The 21,418-nt window shown below is 44.1% G+C and overlaps 1 long non-coding RNA gene across 1 annotated transcript in view; it reads right to left on the bottom strand.

Annotated features, from left to right (window-relative positions):
- LOC128118923 (uncharacterized) overlaps positions 1 to 21,418 on the bottom strand; it is a 186,900-nt gene that overhangs the window by 63,094 nt on the left and 102,388 nt on the right. The window contains exon 2 of the long non-coding RNA XR_008221389.1: positions 20,732 to 20,831. This is a non-coding gene — a long non-coding RNA (uncharacterized LOC128118923). The remainder of the gene's footprint in view (positions 1 to 20,731; positions 20,832 to 21,418) is intronic.

Raw genomic sequence — 21,418 nt, 5'->3', positions numbered from 1 at the left:
CCACTCTGATCAGAAGCGCAAGAAGGCTGTATGGCAAGGTTCTTGCCAGGTCAGTATTATGCATCATTTCTCCATCTCTAACACATGTGGATGTCACTGTCTAATATGCTCCCAGGCCCTAATGGCTTTGCATATCTGCTGAGTGACATCACTTGTTTATATTGCAAGAACACACAACCAAGAAGCAATTCTTGGGGAAACTTACATATTTATATCTCTATCTAGAAAACACAGCTCAGAGTCTGTGGGCTCTACTGAAGGTACTGGGAGGGAAGGGCCAGGCTTGCATAGGGTTGCTTGCACAAATTAGATTCATGGTGATTAGCTAGTACATTGTAGCGTTGATAAACCCCACTGCAGGTTAACATCTAATGCTTTCTTTGTGACACTGTAGAGGACTATTGTCTCTAGAGAACTAATTACAGGAAAGTGTGACCACAACTCCATGGGCATAAAAAAGCTGGATTCAGGATGGAAGAAAAAACAGCCCGGGGCATGTTTAAGAAAATGGAAGTAGCTTACTGAAGTCCAGTGCACTTTCCCAAGCCCACTGAGCTCGCTGGGGCTCACCCAGCATTGGTACACAGAGGCACATTCGCTCATACATTTGTTATGTCTTCTTTAACAAGTAAGTTAATCAATTCATGTGCTCTTCATTCTTAACTCGGTTCTCAGAAAACACTGCTTCATGCATTTATCTAGTAAATATGTACTAAGGGTTCCCTTCTGTCACACAGCTGCTAAGTCAGCCAAATTGCTCCATATTTTCTTGTTACAAAGTTATTCATTCTACAAATAGTCTGTAGCAAACATTCCACAATATAGTGTGCTCTCCAATAGATAAATACACACAGCCCAGTCTCCGTTACAAAGCTGCTCAGATTCTAGGGAGAGCGACTATCAAAATAGTGGTGAATATTATAAAAATGCTTTGTATTCATATATGAAATTCTCAGCTTTTTTTAAATAAACCTGAACCAGGGTCTGGGGACAACATAGCTTTGCAGAAGCAGAAAACTGTAGAGCTCCTCGTTCTGGGCTGCATGGGAAGTTGTGGATTTGCCCAAAGAGTCTGAAGCCCCTAGTAGCTGTAGATGAGGATGGGGTGGTTGGCATGTCAGAGGGTAAATAGCTTTCTTTTTCCACAAAGAGCAGGAGCCATTGGCTGGTTATCTGTAGGAGATTTTAGGCTGAAGATCTTGTCATGGAAGCTCCATTGGAGCAGGTCAAATGTTGAATGAAGGCTTGCAGGTGAGTGTGGAGTTGTTAGAACTGCAGAGGTTACAGAGGTGCCAAAGCCAGGCAGAGGTGCCACTGGGCAAAGAACAGAAACCAGATGTTAGAGATGTCAGTGAGTCTTTCGTCTGTGCCTGGGTGATATAGAAGGCCATAGAAGAGAGAGGAAAACAGGAAGTTAGAAAGAGGATAAAGTTGGATCCAGTTTGGAACCGATCATCTCTGGACATTGGGAATCATTAGTTTGAACTCTCCTCATTTCTTGCCAGTGTGAACAATTTTTTAGTTGACAAAATGGAAGATATGGAATGCAAGGATACGAAATTCATCTGAAATCAGTCCTGGGTCAGAATTCTAATCTTAACAGCCTGTGGTACTCACAGTATCCGAAGTTACAGCTTAAGATGTTTCAATCAGCTGCCTCTTCAGCTGCACAGGTCCTATCAGCTAAATGCTCAAAGGCACATGTTCCAATCTCACCTCTTGATTTCGCACTCATGTTCCCAGGCCCTGTGAACAGTCAGATGACCCTACATTGAAATCTGGGGTCACCCCAAACATAGCCTGTGCTCACCATCCCTGGACTGTGGGAGCAGTCTTGTTTTTCTGTCCCCTAGATATATCACAGACCATAAGCTCCTCTTCATTCAAACTGCCCCTCACTTAACAGGACCAACCTACCTCCCTGTGTCTAAATTCCCATCTCAAGCATCTTCTCCATGGGATTTATTCACAGAGGCAACCTTTCAACTTCCAGGCACATGATGGAAGCTCTGCTTTACATGCAGTACCATGGGTTTTCATTGCCCCTGGTGTAAACACGACCCCTCAGCTCCCATCCCCCAACTCCATCCATAACTCCTGTTCTCTCACTGTCCCTCTCTGGTATCTATAAATCCATTATCACATGACTGGATCAGCCTCATCTTTGAGATGCCATCAAAAATACAATATTGTCACAAATTGTTATTGGTTACTAATCCACCCTGCCCTAATTCACAGTCACTATTATAATTGTCCCTTTAGGAGACACAAACTGTCCTAAAATATCTTCACTATACGCTAGTGCCTTGCCTTCTTTCTCATAACTGTCTCATTTGGATGGGAAAACTTTATTTTCCCCCAGTGGGAAAGTAAAAAAAAAAAACAGAAAAAGATGTTCTCTTAGTTTCTTTGGTAAATTCATTTCACTTTTGAGTGAATGCTGGCTTCAAAGCACACCAGAGACACAGTGAGCACATTATGCCGTTTCTTACAGTGTAATAGTGCTGGGGTAACTGTTTTGTATCTCAGAATCTGGTTACCAATTAGAAGGTGGAAGACTGATCTTCTCAGAAGATATTTTCATGGTGAGAGAGCAGAGAAGAAAGCTTTGGGTTCAGTGTGGGAAAAGACATCACCGTAACTACGGGATGTTAGCTGTGACTTTGAAGAAACTTGTCTTGTGGTCATAGGATGTGGCCAGCATCAGAGGGACCTCAAGAAGCATCCTCTGCATTTTTGGGTAGTAAAGGGAGAGTTAACAGTGCACAGATCTGTACTATGTGCTACAGTTCTCTGTACAGAGTTCTGGTTCTCGGATGAAGCCACTGTCCTGCCAGGCAAGAGGAAAACTCTGAGGTTTCTGCAGAGAGTAAAATCACTGGGGGAAATAGTGGACAAGAGAGAAAGGAAAATTTAATTGACTCTCAAGAATAATATGATGAGCCCAGGTATTTTGTCCCTCTGAGGGGTTGGAAGTAAACTCAGTGATAACTTCATTTTCTACATAAGAATTCCATACAATTAATTACTCCCTGCAAGAACTAGGCTTTAAGGGGAAAGATCTGTGTGCCCAGACCTTTTAGAAGCCCAGTGAATTATAAGACACTTATCCTTCCTAGGATTCGTGTGAGAGAAGTTAAACATAGCTGTGGTACCTTTCCTCATAGAGATGCCCAAATACAAACCAGAAGTACTATATGTCTGTGTGCTAGCCACCCCAGAGTATTTGAGGAAAGAATTGTAATTTATCCTTTACTTATTTTTCTCCTTTCCATGGATATAGGAAATGAGTTTTGCAAATTTTTCACATCCAAATCTAATACGGTTTTAAGAAAAGGAAAGAACAACAGTTGAGGACTGCTGGACTTTGGAGTTCTTAACAAGAATTAAGAAAGGGAAGGTTGCCGTTGCTCTCACTGTAGTGCAAAAGGAAATAATGCTTTCTGTTGGGAGCACAGTGCACACTAGTGCAATGCATTTAAATTAAAGATCTGTGAGCAGCCAGAGCATTCTGTCCATTCCCCGTTTGTTCCCAGTATCCGTTCTACTTTTCCGTTTCAGAGCAAACCATTCCTTTACAATACTATACCATGCATGACAGAAGTGTTAACATCAGGAATGAAGGTCACACATATCAGCACGAACGATGTAAAAATACTCATGCCATAGTTGCTAACCTCAGGAATAGAACATCATGGGGAGGCCCATCCCAGAGCTTTCCCAACTCTCCTTGCTAGGGTTCGGTTTTTTGATGAATTCTCTAAAAAATACCAGAGTCTCCTTTCCCTCTACAGTAAATTTCACTGGGGAAAAAAAAGCATTCTCCTGAAACAATATTTCAATTTAAAAGAGCAAACGGAGGTGCATGAAAAGAAACGCCAATGTTACATTAATATACTTGCTATCCAGAATAAGGTGCAGGAGCAGACTAGGGAATAGACTGAGAGAGTGGATGCTTTATTTCACCATGATGAGGCTGGTACCCAGGCCATGGTCCAAGCATAGCAACCCTCAGCTGAAAGAGTGCTGCCAAGGACACGCGTGCCAGGAACAAACGGCACAGACCCCTTTTCCCGACAGTTCCCCCATGATGTGCATGTGGCCCTAACCAGGAGGAGTGGACACCGCCCCAAAGGGCTGAGACTGAATGAATCTCTGCTAGGGTCTGAGTGTCTTAGAAATATGAATCCCAGATTCTGAAGGATGATCCTCAGAGGTGGGGACTTTGAGAAGTAGTTAGGATTAGATGGGGTAGTGGAGTTAGGCCCACAATGACATTGCTGGCTTTCCAAGGAGGACAAGGAAAACGATGCCAGTTCAGTCTCTGCCATATCCTGAGGTGGCCATAAACCCCTGCCAGCCAAATGCACCTTGCTCTTAGAATTCTTAAACTCTAAAACAAATACATTTGCTCTCATTATAAATTTCCCAGTTTGGGGTCAGTGAGATGGCTCCTGTTACCAAGCCCAATGACCTGAGTTTTATCCCTAGGATCCAAGTGGGAAAAGGAGCGAACTGACTCCTCCAAGTTGTCCTCTGCCTTCCACATGGGAGTTATGACATGTTCACACATGTGCCCTGCACACACACACACACACACACACACACACACACACACACACACTCTAGCCACAGACCCAAGCACTTCTGATTAGCTGAGAGGGTCTTGAAGAGGCTGGGGTCTGTCTTCTTGGTGGCCCCTCTGCCCCCTCCTCATGCAGAACTGTACTGAGAGATTGAGATGCTACCTTGGCAGGTATCACAGTTCATGTACTCACTGTGGGCCTGAGCCATAGCTTCTCAGATACCCACTACAGAGTTGACAGAAACCTAACTGAGGAGCATGCCTTCAAGAAACAATTAGAATTCTGATAGACACCAAAATAAAATTGTTGCAAACCAATCTTCTAAGAGAAGTAGTAGACTGAAGTGACTGGAAGTTTTGTTTGGTCGCTGACTAAAGAGCTAGATGGTGATTTGACAAGAGAGGTGTGGTTTGAAAGAAAGTGGCCCCCATAGTGAGTGGCACTATTAGCAGGTGTGGTCTTGTTGGAGTAGGTGTGGCCTTGTTGGAGGAAATGTGTCACTTTGGGGGCGGGCTTTGAGGTCTCCTATGCTCAAGCTACATCCAAGTGACATAGACCACTTCCCGTTGCCTGCAGGTCAAGATGTAGGACTCTCAACTCCTTCTCCAGCACCACGTCTGCCTGCATGCTACAGTGTCCTGCCATGGTGATAATGGACTGAATCTCTGAAACTGTTAACCACCCAATTAAATGTTTTCCTTTGCAAGAGTTACCATGGTCCTGGTGTCTCTTCACAGCAACAGACACCCTGACTGAGACACAAGGCTACCGTGTTCCATGGCTAAGTGAGAAGGCCAAGTTGTGAGACTGAAGCCACAGCCTCCCCACAGACCTGGAGCAGATGGTAAGCCAGGCATAGCCTCACCCTGGGAAAGCTGAACAGCCATCTCCCTGGGGTTGCAGACCACAGGGAACTTGCAAGGACAATTAATTTTGATAACAAGGCAAAACATACAATTAAAAGAACAGACATAATTCTTTGAGATAATTGAAAAATAGATTGAGTTCAAGTTAATTCATGTAAACACAAAATGCTATAAAAGTAGGCCAAGTGGTAAAACTAGGATACAAGCAAGAAATTCTTTTTTTTTTTTCATCCCTAAAAGCCTCATTGGCAATCATGACAAGCACTCAGGTTTTATATCTTGCATCCCCTGGGAGCATGTCATGGGACTAGATCAGCAGTTCTAAACTTGTGGGTCATGACCTCCCTGGGGGTCATATATCCGATATCCTGCATATCAAATATTTACATTAGGATTCATAACAGTAGCAAAATTACAGTTATGAAGTAGCAATGAAATAATTTTATGGTTGGGGGGGGGTCACCACAACATGAGGAACTGTATTAAAGGGTCGCAGTTTTAGGAAGGTTGAGAACCACTGAACAAGATGGTGGTAACTCTGACTGTCTTAGTGGATCTTATGCTTAACCAGTCTTATCAGACTGGGAAAAAATATATGTGTATATTTATACATGGATGTAATATGTGAGCATACATCCTTTTTAATTGTAAAGTTTCTTTAAGTGCTGGGAAGTTATTACTTAAATGTTTGACTTGACATGTGCTATTAAGTTAAACTCTGCAGTAAGTACAAGATATTAAGTGCTGAAGAGATGCCTTAGTGGTTACAGTACTTGCTGTTCTTAAGGAGAGAGAACCTGAGCTTGGCTCCTAGCATCAGGCTCAGGCACCTCACAACCAGTTGTAACTCCAGATTCAAAGGGTCTAACTCTCTCTTCTGGCTCCACAGTACCCTTCCCACACACATAATTTGAAAAATGAGTCTTTTACAATAGAAGGTACAAGAAAAGAGAACACGATTTGAAACTTCAAGGATGCACACTAAAATCTCCACTCTGTCTACTAAAGATGGTCAGATATCAGGTACTTTATCTCACATACATTAAAGCTTCCTCTTTTCAGTATTCTATCCAATCTGCCACTGCCCCTGCTCTGGACTGTTCAGATCCGCACAATCTTTGCTTCTCCGTCATCAGTGCTGCTGTGTGTGGAATTTTTTGCCTTCTGCTAACCCTGCTCCAAATGCAGGGGTTTTGTTTGTTTGTTTTTGCCTTCTGTTAATCCTGCTCAAAGTGCAGCTATCTGGTCTCCTCTGTCTCCAACTCCCGGACCTTTTTCTAATCCGTACATTAGCCCTTGTGGAGCTCTGTCTGACAGTCCTTTTCTGTCCTTTCCTACTCATCATCCCGGCTCCAGACTAGCCAGCAATCACCCCGTCACTGCCTGTGGTTAGCTGGGTCCACTTGCTCAACTCAGATCTCTCTGAAGAAATTATATCCCTGAGCAGAACCGCTGAAGAGATGAACATTGAACTGAAAACCCGAATGAAATTTCCCCTCCCCGCTGTCTAGCAGGAGTGAGGCAGGCGTCTTGGACCTTTCCTTTACGTGGTTAAATCTGAAGAAAGGGTCATGTGGTCCAGGAGCTGGGAGAGACCAACTGACAGGGAGGTCCCCAATCAAAGAATGGTGAGAGAGGAATGATCTATCCATAGATGACTGTCTCCCCTTTGAGAGCCAAGCTCGTTCACCACTCACACTGTATTTCTTCATCTCCCTCACTCTGGATCTGTACCATATACAGGTGGAGCTGCTTCCAATTTGCCCTCCATCTTGGAAAGTGAATCTAAGGGGACATCATGGGAGCATAAGGGAAAGGGAGAGAGGGGAGAATGGGAGGGATGGGGAGAAAAGGGAAGCAGAAAGAAGAGAAGAAGAAAGGATGGGGAGGAAGGGAAAAGGAGAGGAACTGGAAAGGAAGGGGAAGGAGGGAAGGAATAAAGGGAAAGGGTAAAGAAAAAAGAGACCTGGAATGAATAGAATGCTGGGGAGGGAAGGAGCAGGAAGGAGGGGAGGGAGAGGGAGAGCAGTCTTATATTTGTATGCACTACATGCCTCCCCTGGTGGAATATAGTTTCAAGGATAAAAGGAATTTCTATTGTGTTTGTAGATAGAATCCTACCATGATAACAGTGCCTGGTGCAGGATTGCATATGAAGTAATAGGTATCATGAGTCAGGCATAGTGGTAAATGCTGCAATTCTAACACTTGGAGGTTGAAGCAGGAGGATCCAGCTTCAGGACAACCTGGGGCACATTATGATACCCTGTCTCAAAGGAGAAGTGAAAAATAAGAAAGAAGGTGGTAGGGATGAAGAAAGGAAGGAAGGGAAAACATTAGCACATGAATGCATAAATGCACCTGTTGTGGGTTTTTACTTCTGGCTTCTTAGTACCTGGATGACCTGCCCATACATAACTTCATTGTTTATCTTCCTAAGGCCACCTCCTGAGGTCCCAGGGTCTGCTACACTATAGCAGGATATGCATGTCATTTGCTCAGCTCCCTGTATGACAAGAGACCAGCATGCTTTCCCTCAGTCCATCTTCTCATAGTTTTTTTTTTTTTAGAAAAAAAAAAAAAGCAAAATACAGTATGTAGAATTTTCCCAGCAAACATGCACATACACACTCACAGATGTATCTCTGGGGACTGGGAAGAACACCAGCTACATCTCTGTGTGATACTGTCTTTCTATTGGCTCTCATCTAGAGAAATCCTGTAAACTGGCCATTGTTGTGGCACCCAGCATCGTACTGTGAGTAGAGTAAAAAGCTCCTTCCTCCTGCAGCATCACACCTGCAACAGTTACCATGACAACATTGCTTCCTAGAGTCTCAGCACCCTTGGTTTCTGTCCGTTTGTCAACACTCAGCTGGTAGATTCCTGAAAAGAAGCCACACCTGCCCCATCCATGAAGACCCTCGGCAGTGCCAAAGGCCAGGATGCACCTTCCATGTGCAGCTGCATCAGAGCCTGTGGCCATCTCCAACTCACTCTGACTACACATGCTTCCCACCTGCTGCGGGTATGCAGTTTCCAGACATGAACACCACATACCTAGGACAGACCATTTCTTCCCTTGGCACAATCCCTCCTGCATGCCACAGGAAGCAGCAACATCCTGCTGTGGGGAGAAGGATACCAAGCTACCTCTCATGTGCTACAGTTTGAACCAAGTTCAACCTAATAAACCCGTCACATGAGGCACATAAACTAACAGGCAGACTCAGTCATCACTGATTGAGCAATGCCGCATGTAACATGTTAAGCACACAAAGTGTGAGAGTGTGTCAGCGTATATCAGTGTGTAACACATGAAGTGTGGAAGTGTAAAAGAATCCTACACCCAGTTTGGACATCGCAGCAGCTCATGTTCAAGATAGGATGGTCAACTTTCTGAAGTCCAAACTTTCAGCTCAGCCACCAAATGGGTCGTAAACAGATGTGTTGGTTTGAGGACTTTAAGCTGAGGTGGAATCCAGGACATGATCCTGGGTCCCTCGGGTCCCACCCCACAGGACCCAGGAGATTTTTATTGCCACCCTTTGCCAGCTCTCATCTGTCACTAGAACACGCATTCTTGTTCTTTTCCTATCTCAGTTTCATAGGTCTCATTTACATCACTAGGTTACCAAATTTAGATTTAAATATTTAACATAATATGCCATAAAACACATTTAAAAGGAAACTAAGAGATGGGTGTTACATTTTTAAGTAACATCTTTTATTACTCTCTAAATTTTTCATATACTGATACAATGCGTTTTGATCATTACGGCTGTCCTGTTCTTCCTTTCTGGTGGGAAGCCCCATGTCTTCCCACCCCCACACTGTGGAACTCCGCCTTGCTTTCTCTTTCCTCTTGGTGGGAGACTTCCCTGGCCATTCTATTTGCTTGCAGCCCAAAACTGACTCCATGGGTTTTATTCTGTCTAGGGCTCACTACACGGACTAACAACTCACCAAACATCTGCATCAATGAATTGCTGTGTAAAGAGAAATTTGTTTAAAAATAATCTTCCCCTATATCTCATTATGCATAATTTAGAAGCATGAATATTAAGAACTAACATGTCTATATCACCTAGCTAAGGACACTAAGGGATACCCAGGAATGGAACATTGACCTCTTGTCTAGCACAAGGCACGGCTCCTAACCTGAGTCTTAACAAGAAAATGACACTACAATGAACTCTCTGAGTCCTGGAGTCCCTTTAGCTATAGTGTTAAATCCCCAGTGCTCAGATTTAGAGTTTCCACCCCAACACCCAGGTACCACAGGACATGTTAGCCTCAAGGACACAGATGTTTGTCACAAGTGAGAACCTCATAAGTAAACTCTGTATGTTTGTGCAATGTAGAGAGTTGAAACTCAGACTCTAACAAAGAGAGAGAGAGGGGGGTGAGAGGCAAGAGGACAATACAACCAAATCTGGAGAGTTACATAAGAGTGATAGAGAAGTTGAATAAGCTGGACATGGAGATGGTGGGACTTTAACACTGACACCCAGCAGGCTCTGCTCACCCTTTCTTCTCCTTGACAATTAGTAAAGGGTCTGGTTACCAGCAGCCAGTGAGCCTTTCCCTTTGATGTGAGAGCATCCTCTATGACCTGATTATTGCCTGGAAGGCTGCACTCTTCCTCCTGGTGAACTGAGCTTAACTTAACACAGTAAACAGCCCAAATCCACCCAGAGAGGCTGCAGCACAAATCCATCCAGAGGTCCTCTTAAAGATTTTATAGACCTTTAACCTCTGCACTTATTTTCTTTACCGCAATTAGATAGACCTTTGGTTTGAAATGAGTCCAACAGTGTAATCAGTAAATGAGCTAATGGAATAGACAGTTCCCAGGAGATGAAGCGCAAATGACCCATAAGTACACAAAAAATGTTCAACACGCTTTGACGCCTATGAAATGCAAACACATTCGGATTCCAAATCCCCCCAACAGAACCGTCAGGGAAACAAACAACAACAAATGCTGGTGAGGATCAGGGGAAAGAAGGGTCCTTCTGTGCTGCTGGTGGGAGTACAAACTGGTGCAGCCACTGTGGCCTTCAAAATCTAAAATCAGAACAACCATGTGACCCTGCTAAACCCCTCCTCAGTATTTACCAAAGGGCTCTAAGTGAGTCAACACACCGCAGAGACACCAGCACATCCGTATATACTGCAGCACTGTTCACAGTAGTTAAGTTTTGTTATTAGCCTAAATGTCTCTCAGAGGATGAATAGATGTGGAAAACGTTACACACACACACACACACACACACACACACACACACACACACACACACTGAAGTTTTATTCAACCGTCAAAAAGAAAATGATATCAATTGTGGAAAAATGGAAATGACTAAAGCTTGTCAAAACAAAGTAAGTCAGATGCAGACATGACCCTCCTTCCTTTGTGGGTTCACACTTTTTTGATGAAAAGCAAAAGCAGGAGTATGTGCCATGGCTGGAGAAAGGGAGGATGGGTGGATCCGGTTAAAGTCCATGGTGTGCCAGGATAAAAGCAGCCTGGTGGAGCCCACCACTGTGTGCAATGGACACACACAAGCCGACAATTATTTTAGCGTATCAAACATGTCTACCACGGTTTTGAAGTGTGACTCACCCTGTCACTTCAATTGGATTAGAAACAACTCAGCCACAAACCCCACAAGGCTGCTGTCAGAAATTCTTACTGCCAGCCTGGAAAGTCATTCTGACACTCGGGGTTCCTGGTGGGTCCTTTCTATTAACCTCACTGACACAGCCTTGCCTCACTCTGGAAGGGGAGTAGAAGAGCCTGAGGATGTTAGAAAACTAAGGGTAGCAGGCATTCTCCTCTGCCCACGTGAGCAGAGCCTGGGAGGTCCCAGCTGTGGACCAGGCTGACATCTGTGCACCACCACTCATCTATCTCTGTGCGCTCTGTGACTGTGACGAGTTGACAGTGTTAACCATCAGAGTGAGCACGGTGACATGGGAACCTGGGTGTCACTGGTTTGCATGGTCCCTCCTCAGCCTCCTTCCCTCCTACCTCCCATGCTTCCTCCACCCATCTCACTTCTGAACACTGTCGCTGACACACGGGGCTCTGCCCTGGCAACCTCCATCCACATCGATTCCCCTCATCCCTTCTCTCTTGGTCACTATAAGCCATGTCTCCACCCTGCTGAAGCCCTGGCCAGCCTCAAGGCAGGTTAGGGAGCCCTCCTCACTGCTGTGTGAGTTTCATAGCAGGGCCAGCTGGGATTTTTTGTCTGTCCCTGAATGTAGCTGTCTCTCATCTCAATCCTGATGTGTGGAGCCTCCTCTGTAGACTGTGGTGTAACAGTAGGTGGGGCAGAGGGCATTCAAGTCCAAGCTGCACCTTAGAGAGTCACTGATTCTCCATGTCCCCATGAGAGACTCTTGTAGCCACACAAGCAGCTGCTGCCCAAGGAAATGTGTTGACAGGACCTACCCCCTTTGGTTTCTGTGACAGGACAGACATGTCACCACTGAGGTGTCTCTGCTCTTACTCCAAAGAAGAGAGGTGGGAATTTCTGAGCTCTTGGTGAACAAGAGGTACCTTTGGCCTCCAGGAGGTGAACTGGGTTGCCCTGCTACAAGGGCAGCAGGACTGCCTGCTTTGTGTACTCAAAGGGACACCCAGGCTTCCACTTCCTCCAGGGCTCAGCCAGAACTGTCTACATGTGAGTTAGTGCCTTTGTCCTGAATCACTGTGAATTTTGTGGTAGATGGTCACTGGTCCTTCCAAAAATGTTAAATTTTTTTGATACAACTGATATACACCAAAAATTTTGTGGTTTGGATGTTTAAATTGAATTCCTGGAAACTTCTCTACACTCAAAAGCTTCTGCGAAAACCTTGTCATCCTAAGTGTTGGGGGTCTGTTGTGTTTATGGATGACCCCACTCTGTATGTCAGTGATCCCACATTCTGGAATGTAAGCAGTACAGATGGAATAGTCACCGAGCTTCTGATGGCCTTCATGTCAAAATGGGAGCCATACCCCCAGCACTGCACCTAACTTATCCAGAATATGTTAATAATTTAATCGTGGGTACAACGATTTAACACTAAGACACACACCAAATAGGAATGTATGCTGAAATATTTAATACAAAGATCATATCATGTACTTTGGCATATGGGGATGAGGACATATTCTGTCCATTGGAACAGGGTCTCAAAACCTGTTTGCTGTGCCGACACGGGAAGTCTGAGATCAATGGGAAATCTGAATCTCTTCAGTTCAGTTGATGAATCCACAGTGATGAGGTTTTACAAGATGATCAACTTCCATGGTACAACCCTGCTCCTCTCCTTGGCCACACTATATTGTATATTTAAAATGTTGCTAGAAGGTAGAGTGTGCTTGTAAAAAATTAAGAGGCTGGAGAGAGATGGCTCAGTAATTAAGAGCACTGGCTCTTCTTCCACAGGACCTAGGTTCAATTCCCAGCACCCACATGGTGGCTCACAACCACCTAGAATTCCAGTTCTATGGGATCCAATACTTCCTCTGTCCTCCATAGGCACCAGACATACTTATGGAGCATCACCATATATGTAGACAAAATGCCCATACATATACATTTTTTTAAATTAACCAGCATCTTACATTATCATTATCATTCAATATACATTTTTCTTTTTATTTTATTACATTTATTTTTACAATTTTAAAGTGTGTGTATGTGTGTGTGGTGTGTATATATATGTGTGCAGGTTCCCATGGATACCAGAGGTATCAGATCCCCCAGAACTGGAGTTCCAAGTCCCAAGTGGTTACAAGCCACTTGATAAGGGTTCTGGAAATGGAACAACTCTGGTATATCCTCTTAACCATTGCTCTAGCAACTATTTATTCATTTTGTGTACATGCATATGTATGTGTGCATGTCTCCAGCACTGAAATCAGAGGGCAACAAAGCCCTTAAAAGATTTAATATTTGCCTCATATGGAACTTCATCATAAAACTACATATTGGGGAATTTGCACCTCCTTGGCTGCAGGACCAAATCAACAGTGCCCTGACTACTTTTGTGCACATATTGTTCTAAGTTAATTGACCTAGGATGTGGAATTCAATGAGGAAACCACAGAACAGGGAACAAGCAAAAAGAAGTTCTCGGCTCCCCCTCAGAATGAGTAAGGAATTTTGACAATGTGCACACACCTTCACAGGAAGAAGCTGCACTTTCAAATCCTCCCCAAGACAGGTTAACTGTCTAGAACTCAGTGATGAGGAGAGGTTGTGACATTACAGGTCCAAAGCCATGTGTAGTCCCTGAGTAGCCATGTCTTGTCCATGTTTGCATCAGGTCTAACATCTGTAATAGATGTTAGATGAGCATAGCAGATAAGAACCTCCTGGAATGTAGGAACATACCCAAACCCCCATTGCCAGTAACCAAGAGGCTGAGCAAATCATCAGACAGCATCTGAGCTTATCACCGAGATTCCTCGGCCTTACTGTAAACTCCCACTTAATGTTTCCACCAATGTATTTTAAGACCAACTGCACTCATGATTTTCTTTGTTATGTTGCTTTAAAAGCTTCCTAAAACTGCTTCCATGTTGGAACAGGAATTTAGAGTAACCTAAATCTGTGTTCCTGGGTCATGTTCACTAATAATTGTCTCCCAAATAAATTATCTATTATCCCCATTAAGGGGACAGTTACTTTTTTTCATCAACAGGAATATAGTCAGACTGAAATAAAAATTTTCATATTTCAAATAACTGAAGCTATTTCCTTTTAGTAATTAGGGATGTAGCTCTCAGAATTGCCCTCTATAGATGGAGTGAGCACCAATGGGTTCTTTCCAGAGAGGACCTCATCCTAAGGATGCCTCCCACATGCAAAATCTCTCTCCAGATGCCCCTGGCAGGAGCTTCCACAAGATAGGGGAAGACAGAATCCAGGGAGGACACTGGATTCTTATCTGTTCCATTGCCAGGGAAATGAAACATGTTGCAGGCTCAGAAATCAGAAGTCAGGGTTTGTCAAGCATGCACCTGCTCCACCATTTGAAACTTTGAAACATACACTGTATTGGTAAGTTGTCCTCTGCTGTTTAAGCTTGTTGAAAGTGGACTCCAACATCCAAGAAGATTCTCTTGTCTTAGACATCAACATGTTCATTTCAGGCACCTTACAAGACCCCTTGTCTCAGGACAGGCTGATGCCCTGACTCAGTAACAGAGACAAAGGAAAACCACCAGGAGCTGAGAGCATTACAAACATTGTGCTCTTGAGAACGGGTAGAAGGCAAACTATTTCTCATAATATAAAAGTGCCTGTAGTGGGAACAGGAAGCCTGAACTTCAGCCACGGGAAGCTCAATCAAGAACTCAGCTGACCGCCTCATCTTTTCCATCATTTTTGATGGATGACTATAAATGTTCTATTTGGCAGAGTTATCTCTCTGTGTTGCTACTTGATCTTTTGCTAGGAAGCTTCACCTGAAGTGACACTCTGCTCCACTCAGACTCTCTCAATTGGGAACTCCAGCAGGGTTTCTCAGCAGGGCCCCCTTTGGCTCACTTCAGCAGACATGTTTGGATTCGATGGTGTTACCTTTTGTCTGTTTTCTCCACTGGGCCACTCAGGTCATTGCTGCTGGATGCTGTGAGTGCCCGACTTTAACCACTGCCTCTACCCACTATATATTCCTTTTCTTTTGCTTGCTGTATACTTAATAGACTCACTCATTCAAAACCAAAAGCACAGTTGTCTAAGATCATTCTCCAGTCCTTACAGAACACTGCCTGAAACTCAAGTACGTGAAGCAGTGAAGGGAGCCATCGTCGCTCCTTGAAGGTGTCCTGTCTTTGACACTAACACATGACTTCTTCAGGTTTTGCATGGGAGCCAATGGAGGAGAAGACAGTCACATACTTGAAGTAACCAAAGAACAAGGTTAAGATGGCGAGTCAAAGGCAGGAGCACGGCGGATCTGGGGTGTGGTTTCCATAGACGGAGACCAGCTGGAGAAATGTCAGCCATTGAAAAGGATAAAGGAAAAGCATGCACTGGCAGAGGCAGGGGCTGAAACATTAGAGAGCTCTGCAGCACAGAGGCTAGCTCAAAGGCACTATTCATGGTTGCCACCCGCAGTCCATTCATTAAAACAGTGAGGAACTTGAGAGTCCAGCCCAGGGCTGTCTTACCAGGCTGGCACCCCTGGCTCTTCCCATGGTAGCTGCTAGTTGGCTTCACTGCACTGATGGACGCAGTGGTTGATTCTTCTACCTTCCTCCAGTCTTCACCTCTGCCTACGGATGAGGAGAGAGAGCAGCTGGCAGGACCACTAGAAGTAGCCTTCCTGTGAGGCTCTCCCGTCTTCTCTCACAGTCCTCGGGGCTGGGTGCTTGAACCGACAGAAGGAGCTCAGAAGACGACTCAGGGAATACATTAGAACAGGGATTCCCACAGAAGAAGGGGGAGCCACCACTTGCTAACATTGGACAGGGCCTCTTTACAGGGCCAGTATCAGAGTCCCACATCCCTACCCCATGTTCAACAAGAAGACTGTGGGCTTGTACATGACAGAGGGGTGGCATTGTTCAGCCCATGTCACAAAGACTTTCTCCTCTCTGACCCTCACCTAAGTCTGTCTCTGGCATTTCTTCCCATGCATGGCTCACATTGGTCATACTCCTCTTCCCACACATGGCTTACATCATTGGTCATACTCCTCTTCCCACACATGGCTCAGATTATTGGTCATATTCCTCAGCTTCTTCCATTTATTTCAGGCTTCTGATGTTGACCATTATAAATATTTTCTTTAATCTTATGGAATTCCAGATTCTGCATATCCTTGGAGGGGTTGATGCACACTCAGGTTCTGTGGTCTTTGCATAATGTATAGAAATTGCATATTATAATGAGGAATTGGTGTGAAAGCGGGTTAGAAAAGATGACTTGATAGGTCCCTTTGGGTTCAGAGGTTCTGTGGTTCCAGTTCTGGAATCACTGGCTGGAAGAATGGAACAAGAGGAAGCAGGGTAGAGCAGACAGAGTCACGGGAAACATTTTCTGTTACATTTCTATCATATAGGCATTTATATGCTGTCACAGTCACTTTGTCCAAAGAATGGCCTGAGTCGGTGCCATGAATCACCCTTAGGGATATCCCCACCTCCATCATAAGTCTCCAGAAACTACCTTAATTGGCAGCTATTAAAGATGCATTATTCATGGAAGCTGTCAGACTGCACAGAAATGCTTTATTTCACTAAATTATCCTTAAATTGATTTGACCAATTTTGATTTAGAGCTACTAAAACCCGGGAAAATTACAATTCCATCAAATTTTAAGATGCAAAAGTAAAAGTGCTTAATTTTAACGAAAGAAATGTACATAACTAACATCAGCCACTAAATTTCTGCTGTCTGAAAGGACCAGAGCTTAGAAGTTAAGGCACATGTTTTGCAAATAGTGGTTTTTCTTTTTTTAAGAACAAAAGCCATGTATGTTTTCATAAATCGCACTCAAGCACTCTGCTATGTGTCCCTCCCAGGCCCTTCTCTAACGGAAATTTATGGGACACGGATCACCTTTGTTTGTTCCATCCAGTGCAATGTCTGAGACAGACAGGTGTCCTCAATTGCTTTGCATTCTGTGCCCAGACAGCGAAACACCTGAGAGTATTCTGCAGCATGCTCACTTTTTTTTCCTCTCCTAAAGTTCAGAGGAAACTTTCATGTACCTTCATTTGCCAGTTTGACACCTCAGCACAAAAGCCCTTGGTTATTTCTTATTAAGCCGCTTAAGTCCCACAGCAGGTGCTGTGCATACAAATGTCCCTCAGTCCCCAGCAGAAGACAATCTCCCAGGAAGAGCAGGAAAGTCTGAGAATCTTCCCATAGGCCCCCAATGGAGAATTACCAACTTCAGAAACAAAAGGGTTCGCTCTGTAATTTTGATTTACTGCCATGGGAAATTTTTATTTTAGAGTATTGTAAAATGGATCTAGGCATTTTCACACCTACAGATTCAACCAAGTCTGGATTGAAAATACAGGATTAAAAAGAAATTGAGGGTGGTCAGGAATAGCCTGGGCAATTTAGTGAGGCTGTGTGACAATAAAATGTTTTTTAAAAAGCCAAGCACATGGCTCAGTGTAAGTGGCTCGAGGTTTAGTGGGTACCAAAGCAAATGTATCTGTACAGAACATGTACCAATTTTCTCGGCTATTCACCAACCACAGACTAAAGACACCGCCCAAATCCAACTTGGTGAACCAATGAGTTTTTATTAGGGCTACTAACAGGAGTATGGGTGAGAGGCTTCTTATGGGAACAGAAATGACTCAAAGATGGCTACATCACTAAAGCCCACCCCAGCATGGGTGGCAGCTCACGAAGCTGGAACCCAGAGCACACTGCACAGCCTGGAGGCACCTCACATGCTTCTTCCAGGCATCTCAGCTGGCCTCGCTCTTCCTCAGCTGCCCTTACTGCTTAGATATAAGCACGGGGAGGGAGAGGCCTGGTACATCTAGTCAGATTTAGCCACTTCCTGAGCCTTCTGAGATGTTTACTTCCTGTGTCTTGAAAAGCCTCTTCCCAGAATTCCCTGAGTCTTTAGAATTTATGGGGTCTTAGTGAGCTTCTCAGAAAGTTGCTATCTGTGAATGGGCTCCATAGACCACCGTACAAAAGTAAGATGGGAAGTTTGAGTCTACCCATTTTATGTAAGAAGGAAGGAGCTTGCAGCATGATGGGACTGTATCTGGAGATAAGCGGGGTTAAACTGAGGTCTTCAGCTGGGATCCTCACCCATCTGTTTTGTGTCCTTGTCAGAAAATGAAAGAGGGACACACAGGACTGCAGCTCCAAGGTGTGAGCATGAGAGAAGCCAGACAAGGCCATCTGCAACCCAGGGAAAGAGGTACGCAAGGAGCATGCTCTGCCCATAGCTAGACCTGCAAATTCCAGTCCCCAGAACAGCAGGAAGAGAAATGCCTGTGATTTATGCCTAGAATGCCTGTCATAGCTGTGGCACCATTAAGAAATAGCTATAGCATTCATTTCATCGTAGAAGGCCCTGTGGCTTTGGCCTTGACCCACTGCAACACTCACTTGGGAACACAGTTGCCATGTAAGAAATTGGAAGACCTTGAGGGATACCAACATGATGCCCTGTGTTATGGTGTGAGAGTGACCACCTCAGCCACACAACCTCAGGCCACATAGATGCACACATAAGCCTAGCCTTCCAAGGTGTTCTAGCACACCCTCCAATCAGTCAGGTCCTTCCAGCCGTGATATTAGATGTCACAGGGTAGATAAAAACCATCGATACAGTAACACAACATGACATGTCCAAATTCCTACCATGCTGAACAACAAGCATCAGACAACTACTGCTGTTCTCTATCATGATTCTGGGGCTATTTATGACATAGCAGCAGGTACTGTCTCCACCAAACTGTGATTTTTATAACAAAATACCTGAGGCTGAATAATTTATAATGAGCAGAAAATCGTCATAACACTGGAGTCTCAAAGTCTACAACTGGAGTCCCAGCAATAGTGGTGTCTGGGGAGAGCTGGGTCCACTTCCAATAGAGCATCCTGTTTCTGCATCCTCTGATGGGGTAGGGCCACATCCCCACTTGGCAGGAGGGCCAGAGGAGCAGGAAGAGGAGTGAACTCTCCCATCAAGCCCTCTTCTAAGCCACCTAGTCCCTCATTCATGGAGCAGAGCGTTCATGACCTGATCATTAGTGTTGTATAATGGTGTATATTACAATGCTAATATAACACTAGTTACTTTTTATAGACGAATTTCTAAATAGTCTTATTAAATAAGGAACACAGAGCCAAATATAGGAATGAAAGCCTTGGAGATCAGATAAATAGTGATAGCCACCAACTAACCTTACTCACCACACTTCTCCCAAGAGAACCAGTTTCTTCCTGTTTAACCTGTGCCTTTATTGCCTTGCTATTCTGCCTTCTCATTGGTTCTTAGCCCAGCCACCTCACTTCCTTGTCACTGCCTGTCTGTACAGATCTCCAGGTCTCTATGGTTGGTACTGGGATCAAAGGCGTGTGTCACCACGCTTGGCTGTGTCCTTGAACACACAGAGATTCTGCCTGCCATGTGATCGGATAAAGGGCGTATGCTACCACCACCTGACTTCTGTTTATGGCTGGCTATCTATGTCCTCTGATCTCCAGGCAAACTTTATTTTTTAACATACAAATAAAATATCACCACAACTTTTCTGTTGCTGTGATAAAACACTATGACTAACACAATCACAGGGAAAATAGTTTATTTTGACTTATAGCTCCTGAGGGTTAGAGTCCCTAATGACGGAGACAGCATGAAAGCAAGTGGCAGCCTTGGTGGCTGGAGTAGCAAGCTTAGAGCTCACATCTCAAACCACAGCACAAAGCAGAAGACTGTGAACAGGAAATGGAGTGAATCCTTAGATCCTCAAGGTGTGTCTCCAATGACACACTTCCTCCAACAAGATTGTACTTCCCAATCTTCCTCAAACAGCACCACCGACTGGGAGCCAAGTGTTCAGACAAGATCATGGGGACATCCCCACTCAAGCCACTACATGATGTTGTATCAGAGATTATACTGTGGTGTAAATTTTGGAAGGACACAGTTACCCATGCAGTGACAGCATCCAGTACACCTGCTTTCTTTCTTCCTTTTGCTGATTTCTGTTTATCTACACACTGTGTGTAAACTGGTTTTATAGCACAGTGGTGATATTTTCAGCTCTCACCTACAAGACCACATCACCCTGACTCCTGTCTCTAGACACTCTGAAAACTCTATAGTAAGTGTCCTATGAACCATGGTGCTAGGGACCTTGTGATCTAACCTGGTCAGCATTCTTCCCAAAAGAGAGATGGGAGAGAAATGAGATATTCAATACTACTTGTGAACAAAATGATTCAGTCAATCTTCAGAAGCACACGTGCTCATCTTGAATACAACCATACATAATCAATGTTTACAAAAGCAACAAATACCTATTAGTTTCTTTCTAGTCGTGAGTATAGAACTTCAAAGTGAATTAGGAATATAGCTGTTCTACCCAATCAATATGTAAGACAGAATACTAATTTAATTCTACCAAGAAAGAGAGCCTGATTTAAGTAGACACAGAGTAATTGCTTTCCACATATGACTCCATGAAGATGTAAGACAAATTCCATTTCCTAAGAACACTTGAAAACCGTTTCTGGTTAAAACCCTTTCCGATCAACTGAATTGTAAATTTAAACTCACACATTTTGTAGGCTTCATGTTGCTTGTCCAGTTCATTCATAGGTCTCTACCAAGATTTCTTCTGTAAACATTTGCCACATAAGAGATGAGGGATCATGGCCTGCAGGATCAAAGAGCCACTGGTCATTCACATGGGCTTTCAAGTCAGACAGAGCTGAATAAACTTGTGCCATACTCTTTCTATTCCTGGTAACTCTTCCAACCTTACAAGAGGATCAGTGATGCATATACTTCATCCAAGTCTCTTTATTCCACAACATAACTTTAAACAAGTATCATATAAGTAACAGGTGTAAAGCGAATGGAAGTTAGCAATCATACTACTGACCAGCAAACTTTTGAAATTGAAGGGGTGAGGAGAGAAGGTGACAGGGATGGATTGGAAGAGAGAGGTGGAAAAGGAGGGGAGAGTGAGAAAGAGAGGAAGGGAAGTCATTCACAATCACAACATCTGCACTCTGAGCCTCTAAGGCCCAGGCCCTGGAAGGTCTTCTTCCAGCAACTTTGCAGAGATAGGGACTGTGGATCTGGGGCAAAGCTAGAAGCAGGACAAGCCTGTGTTGATTACAGCATGTTTTCTAAGTGAGAGCTATGCAACTAAATTCAGGTGATAAGTGGAAATGAAAATGGTCAAGAGATAAAAGCTCATTAACTATTGTACTCAAAATTTACAGAAGTGAGGAGATC

This window comes from Peromyscus californicus, unplaced genomic scaffold (genome assembly GCF_007827085.1).
Source record: "Peromyscus californicus insignis strain IS unplaced genomic scaffold, ASM782708v3 Scaffold_23__1_contigs__length_62951481, whole genome shotgun sequence".
Classification (NCBI taxonomy): Eukaryota; Metazoa; Chordata; class Mammalia; order Rodentia; family Cricetidae; genus Peromyscus; species Peromyscus californicus.
The sequence above is the reverse complement of the archived record's forward strand: the minus strand, read 5'-3'. Positions and strand labels throughout refer to the sequence as shown.